The sequence below is a fragment of the Elephantulus edwardii genome, unplaced genomic scaffold (genome assembly GCF_000299155.1).
Source record: "Elephantulus edwardii isolate Elephantulus edwardi_28Jun2011 unplaced genomic scaffold, EleEdw1.0 scaffold00109, whole genome shotgun sequence".
NCBI lineage: Eukaryota > Metazoa > Chordata > Mammalia > Macroscelidea > Macroscelididae > Elephantulus > Elephantulus edwardii.
The window spans coordinates 1,687,626-1,696,317 of NW_006399859.1; the positions used below are offsets into that span (position 1 = coordinate 1,687,626).

General features: G+C 39.5%; 1 pseudogene; it reads left to right on the plus strand.

Moving 5' to 3' along the window:
• Positions 1–7,286: 7,286 nt before the first annotated feature.
• Positions 7,287–8,483, plus strand: LOC102860258 (annotated as a pseudogene).
• Positions 8,484–8,692: the final 209 nt, after the last annotated feature.

The following is an 8,692-nucleotide window of genomic DNA, read 5'->3' on the forward strand; positions in this document are numbered from 1 at the left end:
TTGGGATGGGAGTGTCAGAGACAGTGCGATTGGCACAGGACAGAGCGGAGTTTAGGGATGTTTTACATAGGGTCGCTATGAGTCACAAGCGACTCGATGGCACATAACAACAACAACAATTGCAGTAATGAAGGATTCTATAATATTGTATTATGTAGAAGGCAAAAAAGAAAATGGAATACACTGAATCGTTGTACCAAAAAGAATTGAACCATATGCAACGCATTATAGAACAACCATATGATCAAGAACCAGTGGTAACAAAGGAAGAAGTCCAAGCTTCACTGAAGGCATTGGCAAAAAATAAGACCCCAGGAATAAGAATCCATTGACATGCTTGAGCTAACAGAGACAATCCCAGATGTGCTCACAAGACTATGACAAGAAACTTGAATACTTCCTGGACAACTGATAGGAAGAAACCCATATTTATTCCCATTAAAAAACAACAACAACAAAATTAAAAAGAAAAAACCCAAACCATAATCTGATAGAATGTGGAAATAATAAAATAATGTCATTAATATCCCATGCAAATAAAATCCTATTGAAGATTATTTTAAAGGCACTGAAAGCGTACCCAGTGGTATAGATAGTATTTTTTTTTTCTTTTCAGATGAAGAAGTTGAGGCAGGTAGAGGTCTCATAGGATGTGTAAAGGTATAGGCCTAATGAAAACAGAGACATTACTCAATCTGCATGATTCCAGAGTTTATAACTATCATGGTTCCTCACATGAAACTAGCAATGCACTGTTTCCTCCAGTGTGTTAATATTTAATTTACTGTTTCCTGTCTACCATGGTGATAACAGGCTGTTTTGAATAATAAGAAGTTTATCAGCAGTTCCTCTGAAACAGTGGGGTTTTCTTATATAGGCCACAAAGGTTGCCATTAAGATCAAGTCATAGCATTTATCCTTTTGTGACTCATGGACCATATAGTACCCATTTACATTCCAACTCATGTTTAGTGGGAAACTGGCACCCTGCCTTTAGTACGTGCTGTAACCTGAAGGAGACTTGTGTAACAGCATGAACCTGAAAAGACAGGCTTCACCCCACCAACCTCAGCATCAGAGATTCCTTTAGACACTTGTGTGCCACAAGTTGTATCAAAAGCTACATTATTTCCCTTTTTTCAATATCATTCAAATATATGATTTAAATAAAAACCCTCTAAGCAGAAAATAATGCAGTCTTGAAAGGTTAATGTCAAAAACAAAGAAAGTTAGATGCATATATTGTTGTTTTAATAAGTAGGTAACATGAAAATAAAATTCTTTCTTAGAAGATGTTACTTAACTTTTCAAGAACATAAAAGTTTTTCTTATTTTATTCTTTATCAAGACAGCAAGAGGACATGTTAAAGTATAGATATTACCACCAGAGTAAAAATACTCCTTTCCCTTTTTACCAGTGGACTTATCTGAATCTCAATTCTTCATATGTAAGATGGGCATAAAGAATTATTACTTTGCAATAATTTTCTTGTGAGAAAAAGCAAGATAAAATTTTGACGTAGTTTAGCATTTATTAGACCCTTACTATGTTGTAGACTGCAGACTCAGCATTCCCAGACATTAGCATTTGCACCCTGTACGTCACAAGCAGTTATTTGATTGAAGCTCTTATTACTATTGATGTGGATTATTTTTTTTAATAGACGTTTAAGCCTTAACCTTTTTCTCTCTCTCTTTCAAGAGTCTTTGCAGTGCAGAGACACATTGAATTTGGATGCAACTAATTTATTAAGGTTGTACCTTTTAGAATTAAATTTTATGCACTGTATTGATTAGATAAAATGCGACCTAAAAGATGAATGCAGAAAAAAAATGATAGGAGAAAGCTATTAAAGACTATCAGGCTTCAGAATACTCTAGGAGAATATTATTGCTGCACTTCCAAGTCCTGAGAGGTCTTTTCTTTGGAATGTTCCTTGTTTTCCTGATATTCTATGCTGAAGGCGTAGAGAAACTCTTCCCTTCTCAGCTTTGGTTTGCATAGATTTCCATCATCTCTGGGGAAATGAGAGATTGGGAAGAAATAACAAAATTAAATTTCCCAATAGGTGGCAAAGAGACTCTATAATGATTTGTAGCTCTTTCTGTGCAACATAAAAATCAGAGAGAAAAACCACAGCAGTTGTAGGCTGCCTCAGAATGAATATATATAAATATAAATGTCTCTGTGTGTATATGTATGTATATATAATATATGCATATTTCTACCAATTTTGTCTTTGGTAGAGAAATTGACTTGTAATGATTACAAATCAAAAAATATGAGGAGGATAGAATTATTACAGCAAGTTAGATAAGGGAATTTTCAAACATGTAAATGTTTAAAACTTATCTTCAGGGGAGACAGAGTTGGAAATTTCAAATTGCCACTTTTCGTGCACTTGCTGTCTGCTGCTTAGCTTGTCAGAGCATCTCCTGAGCCTCCTGTTACTATTTAAATCAGGAAGCGAATCTGCTTCTGAAAGACACAGTATTACCGTTGGATCTCTTATCTAGATTTATTTTTATTTAAAAGTGATTCAACAGTTTTAAAATCTCTAGATTTTCTTTTTATTAAAACAAATATCGCATATAGGTTGTAGGCTCTGAGCTATGATTAGTACCAGTGCCCAAATACAAAACATGTAGAAACCATCCTGATTCTCTATCAGTGTGAGAACAGTAGAGATGAACAGAAAAAAGTCTTCCTAGTATTTATGGGGACATCTGAGGTGAGTGGAGGTTGATTTTTACCCCCATCATGTCAAACTGAAAGCCATGATGATGAGGGAAAATGAATCACTAGGAAAGGACACCATATTTGGCAAAAGAATGACTGAAATGAGGGAAGCTTTTAATGAAACAGATGATACAATAGTCAGAACTCAAAGCATATCAAATATAATGAAGTTGGCACAGGATTTTGCAATGTTTCATTCTGTTATACATAAGTTTACCACAGATTAGGAGCCAACTGAATGACAATCTACAACAACAACATTACTTAATATATAATATTTTACACAACAGTCTCTCTTGCTTCCTGTAAGACATGCTCTGCCCACAAAATGCCCCTCAAAGGATATCACACATCTGCAAATTCAAGATCATTTATTAAATTCCACATGTGGAGACTTTCTCCCTCAGCAGGCAGATGGCAAGGGAGAATCCCAGAGTCCCCCCACCCAATTACTTTTATGGCTTTCTTGGGTGCCACTGTCAGGGTAGGCAGATTGAGATCATGGTTGGTGGGTTGGGGGATCAGTCATGTGGGTTGGCTTTTGATGGGCTGGCTACTTTGCCTGCCTTTATTCTTTTTTTGTGTCACGTAGACACTAATTAATTCTTTACTTTGCAAGGACAAATAATGCTTTACCTGGGGCATTCGTGTTTGCCTTAAGCCAAGAATTTTTATGGCCCGCTTCTGCTTCTGGTATTAATAGGGGTTTATAAAAAATGGGGGTTTTGCTATCCCTTCAAGAAACATGGTTTGGTGACAAGCAAGATAGGAATTGCATATGGCACTTACGCTGGTGCAGTGGTCTAAGTAAGCAATGGTGGTTGCTTGGGTAAGACTGATTGCAATTGAAAAGAAAGTAGGAACTGAGTATATGTGTTGGAAGTAGAAGAAAGGTACTTTAAAACAGCTATGAGATATAATCTCACTCCAGTAAGAATAGCAAAATTTAACAGAACAGCAAACAACAAATGCTGGCGAGGTTGTAGAGAAACAGGAACCCTTATTCACTGTTGGTCGGAGTGTAAAATGGTGCAGCCACTATGGAAGGCAGAATGGTGCTTTCTTAAAAAGTTGCAAATAGAAATATCATTTGACCCAGCAATTCTACTACTTGTAATATACCCCAAAGAAACCATAACCACCACCCAAGCAGATATATGCACACCCATGTTTATTGTGGCTTTGTTCACAATAGCAAAGAGCTGGAAACAACTTAAGTGCCCATCAACAAACAATGGATAGAGAAGCTATGGTATATTCACATAATGGAATACTACACTGCATTGAAAAACAAGAAACTCATGAAATATTATTCAAAATGGGTGACCCTGGAGGACATTATGCTGAGTGAAATATCTCAGTCACAAAAGGACAAAATACTGCATAGTGCCACTGTTGTAAAAGGGACCTGTCATAGGGGTTGGTGGTGGTGCTGGGAGACTGAGAAAGATGGGATAAATCATATATACTGCATTAAAACAAATGAGAGAGAAAACTGCTTAAAATGTATATATGATTAGGTATTAGTGACATGACATGAGTGCAGAACGAAGGCTGCATAATGGAGTGGACTTAGAGGGAGGGATTGTATAACTATGAAAGAATTTTTCTTTTACTTTTCAAAGAGAAAAGAGAACTAGGGTGGGGGATGGGTGGGCAGGGAGAAAAGTGCAACAATGAATAGAAATTCAAAATTTCTGTAAATTTTCATTAAAATTAATAATAATAAAAGAAAGGTACTTTACTAACAGATTAATTACAGAAGTATGGGCAAAAGAAGATAGAAGATGACCCCCAAAATTTCACCCTAATCAACTGGGTACTTGTGAGAGCCATTAGGTGAAAAGTAGAATTGGATGAAGAATACACTATAGCTAAAACAAGGTCTATTGCCTTTGTTGGTCATTCAGTGAATCGTACCAATATTCTTATAGGGGGTCTGCATATAGAATAATTATTATGGTCCTGACATTCTAGACAATGGGAGTTTTAATGAAATAGCAGAATGGAAGCCGGGTCAAAGCTCCCCGTTTCCAGGAAGCATAACATTTCTTGAATCTCAGAAAGAAATGATTACTCCAAGCATTTGGATCATGTTGCTCGGTATTTTGGCACAAACATCATTGGCTTAAATTTCTATGTCATTTAATTTTTCTGCCTAAACTGTAAGTCTCTTGGAGAATAGAGAGCTTTTAACATTATGTCTTAAATCCATAATTCAAGGCATCTTAAATTTGGCCCACTCATTTTGGTACCCCCAAAAATGAGGGAAGGAATAATTCTGTGAGGCTGAAAAAATTTAAATGTCAGTCATGCTTCTCAGAGCTTTCCTGTGAGGTCATATTTGTACTTTATCTTTTGGCTGCTAAATATTAGAAAGGAAATTTATATAAAATCACAAGCAAATCATTGCAAGTCTTTTGGAAAATCTTTAAGCCTCTCATACCCAAATGGTCTAAGGTCAACTTTTATAATAAATGACCTTGTGTTACAGGATATTACCTAGTTATAAGATCCATCAATTTTAAGTGTAATCTTATCTTCAGAAATTTACTTTTATACTCGACAAGGGTTCAGCACAAGTTCTCTATCAGTTTTGTTAGACATGTTATGCTGTTGCTATTGGACTTAAAGATGGCTTCCTTGTGATACCTCAAATGCTTTCTAAAATGAAGTTAGATCTAAGCCAGAGGTTCTAGAAAGAGGCTAATTGATAGATTCTTTAGCCCATGTTTTAATGCAGACTTTTATAATCTGCTAGTTGATGAATTTTTATCTGACCCTAGGGAAGATAAAAAACAAAATTAATGGACACCTTACATTATTTCAGCCAAATAATCATTGTAAAAAGATGACTGGAAGCAGGTTCACCTTTGTTTCTGCCTTCCCATGGAATATCTTGGTATCTTACTATTACATTCTACAGAGAAAGGTGTGATACTGCCTTCTCCAAGCCAGTTAATATTCATGAAGTCACCTAGGATATTGTCAAAAGGTAGAGTCTGAGTTAGTAGCTCTAGAACAGAACCTGAAATATGTATTTCCAACAAGTTGCCCACTGATGCTAATACTGTGGTTCACAAATAATAGTATGAGTTCAAAAAAACACCTCTAGAACTAGTCAGATTAAAGTTGAGAATATGTGTAGAGTTCTTATTTTTATTGCTGTTGTCTACTACCAAGTCAGAATCTATCTGTAGTTGACACTCCAGCATGGTATTCTGTGGCAGTAAACAGCACAGGAGGAGAATGCCCATATTTGTCCTGGAGAGCAGCTGGTGGATTTTAACTGCATGCCATTGGGATTGGGTTGGCAGTGATCAAGGAGCTGTATCAGAATGGAGCAAAGGAACGGCATGGTTTAAAATCAAAAAGGGTGTGCCTCAGGGATGTATCCTTCCTCCACACCTATTAAATCTGTATACTGAGAAAATAATCAGGGACATTGGAACCTGAAGAGAAATGTGGCATCAGGATTAGAGGAAGACTCATCAACAACCTGCATTATGCAGATGACATAACCTTGCTTGCTGAAAGAAGTAACATTTGCTGTGGAAGATCAAAGACATCAGTCTTCAATATAAATTATATCTCCACATAAAGAAAACAAAAGTGCTTAACACTGAGCCAATAGGTAACATCATAATAGATGGAGAAATGATTAAAGTTGTCAATTTTTGCACCTTGCTTAGATAAAAAATTGACACCATGGGTACCAACAGTCAAAAGATCAGAAAATCTCTCCAAAACACTGAAAAACAATTATGTCAGTTTAAGACTTAGGTGTTCCTGGTTCAGGCCAGGGCCTTTTCAATCACTTGTTACACATCTGTAATCCAGACAATGAATAAAGAAGACAGAAGAAAAATTGATGCCTTTGAGTTGTGGCATTGGAAAAGAGTACTAAATATCCCATGAACTGCAAAAAGAATAAATGAAAGTCATGAAAAAAGTGTCTAAAGTGCTCCTTGGAGGTAAAAGATGGCAAAGCTTCATCTCATACTTTGGGCATGTTGATAGGAGAGGCTATTCCTTGGAAAGGGATATCATGCTTGGAACAGTGGAGGATCAGTGTAAGAGAGGAAGGACCCCATCAAGATGGATTGACATGGCTATTGCATCAACAAGGATCAAGTGTGTCAAAGATGATGAGGATGGGTACAGGATAGGACAAGGTTCACATCTGTTATTCATAATGTTGCTATGAGTCGTACTCAATTCAAGGGCACCTAACAACAACAAAAGGACACCAGAGCTCCTTATTTTAGTGGTGACTTAGTATTTTATCCAGTGTAGATGTCATAACATTTCTAATAAATTCTCTATTGTCAGGAACATGGCCCCTCTGGCTATCATACATATTATCTTAAAGAATGTCATTGCACGACTTCCGCCCCGCGGCAAGATGGCGGCGCCCGGGCCTTGCCAAGCAGACTTCCGCCTTGTGTGGAGATTGAGTGCCGGCCGCGCGGCTGTGTCGGAGGTGAAGTCGTGATGCGCGTGGTATCGAGCTGCAGCCCAGGTGCACCGGGTATTCTAGGGCAATATGTCGGAAGGAAACGCTGCAGGCGAGCCTAGCGTCCGGCAGAGTCCCGGCCCCTCCTCTCTGGAACTCGAGGGCTTATTGGGAGGCGGCCAGCACCTCCCCTCACCCCGGGCCGCCTTCCATCGGTCCGCTCCAGAGACCTCACGCTCAGGGGAGACAAGAAGAAAACCTTCACCCCAAACATCATCCATCGGAAGATCAAGGAAGAACCTATAAAGAAGAAGTAACTGTTAAAAAGGAGAAGCGAGAAAGAGACCGAGAACGACAGCGAGAAGGACATGGATGTGGCCAGGGTCGCCCAGACGTTATCCAGTCCCATTCTATCTTTGAGCAGGGACCCGCAGAAATGATGAAGAGAAAAGGAAACTGGGATAAAACAGTGGATATGTCAGACATGGGACCCTCTCATATCATCAACATCAAAAAAGAGAAAAGGGAGACTGATGAAGAAACAAAACAGATCCTGCGTATGCTGGAGAAGGACGATTTCATCGATGACCCTGGGCTGAGGAATGACACACGAAACATGCCTATGCAGCTGCCTCTAGCTCACTCGGGGTGGCTATTTAAAGATGAAAATGAAGAGACAGATGTTAAACCTTGGTTGGCAGGCCCCAAGGAAGAGGACATGGAGGTGGATGTGCCTGTCGTGAAAGTGAAAGAAGAACCACGAGATGAGGAAAAGGAGGCCAAGATGAAGGTTCCCCCAAGAGCAATCAAGAAGATGCCAGGCCTCCCCAAAGATGTATCTGTGGCAGAGCTGCTCAGAGAGTTGAGCCTCACCAAGGAGGAAGAACTATTATTCCTCCAGCTGCCAGACACCCTCCCTGGCCAGCCACCCACTCAGGATATCAAGCCTATCAAGACAGAAGTGCAGGGCGAAGATGGACGGATGGTGGTTATAAAGCAGGAGAAAGATCGGGAAGCCAAGCTGGCAGAGAACACTTGTATTCTTGGCAATTTGACAGAGGGTCAGGTTGGCAAACTGCTTATCCGGAAGTCAGAAAGGTGCAGCTCCTCCTGGGCAAGGTGACTCTGGATGTAACAATGGGCACTTCCTGCTCCTTCCTCCAGGAGCTGGTGTCCGTGGGCATTGGAGATAGCAGGACAGGTGATATGACGGTCCTGGGACATGTGAAACACAAACTTGTGTGTTCCCCTGATTTTGAATCCCTATTGGATCACAAACATCGGTAAAACAAGCAGATGGAAGATGATGGCGACTGCCCATGGCTGCTGCCTGCTCCAGACGTTTTGTTCTCAAATCTGTGAGACCCAGAAGGGGCCTGTTTGGCCCACCTACTCCAGCCTTTGGCAGCCATTGTCCCAGTTATCCCCATAGGACCTGCGTGCCAAGCGGCACCCTCCCACAGCAGCTGTGAGTGGCACAGTAACCTACCCACGCT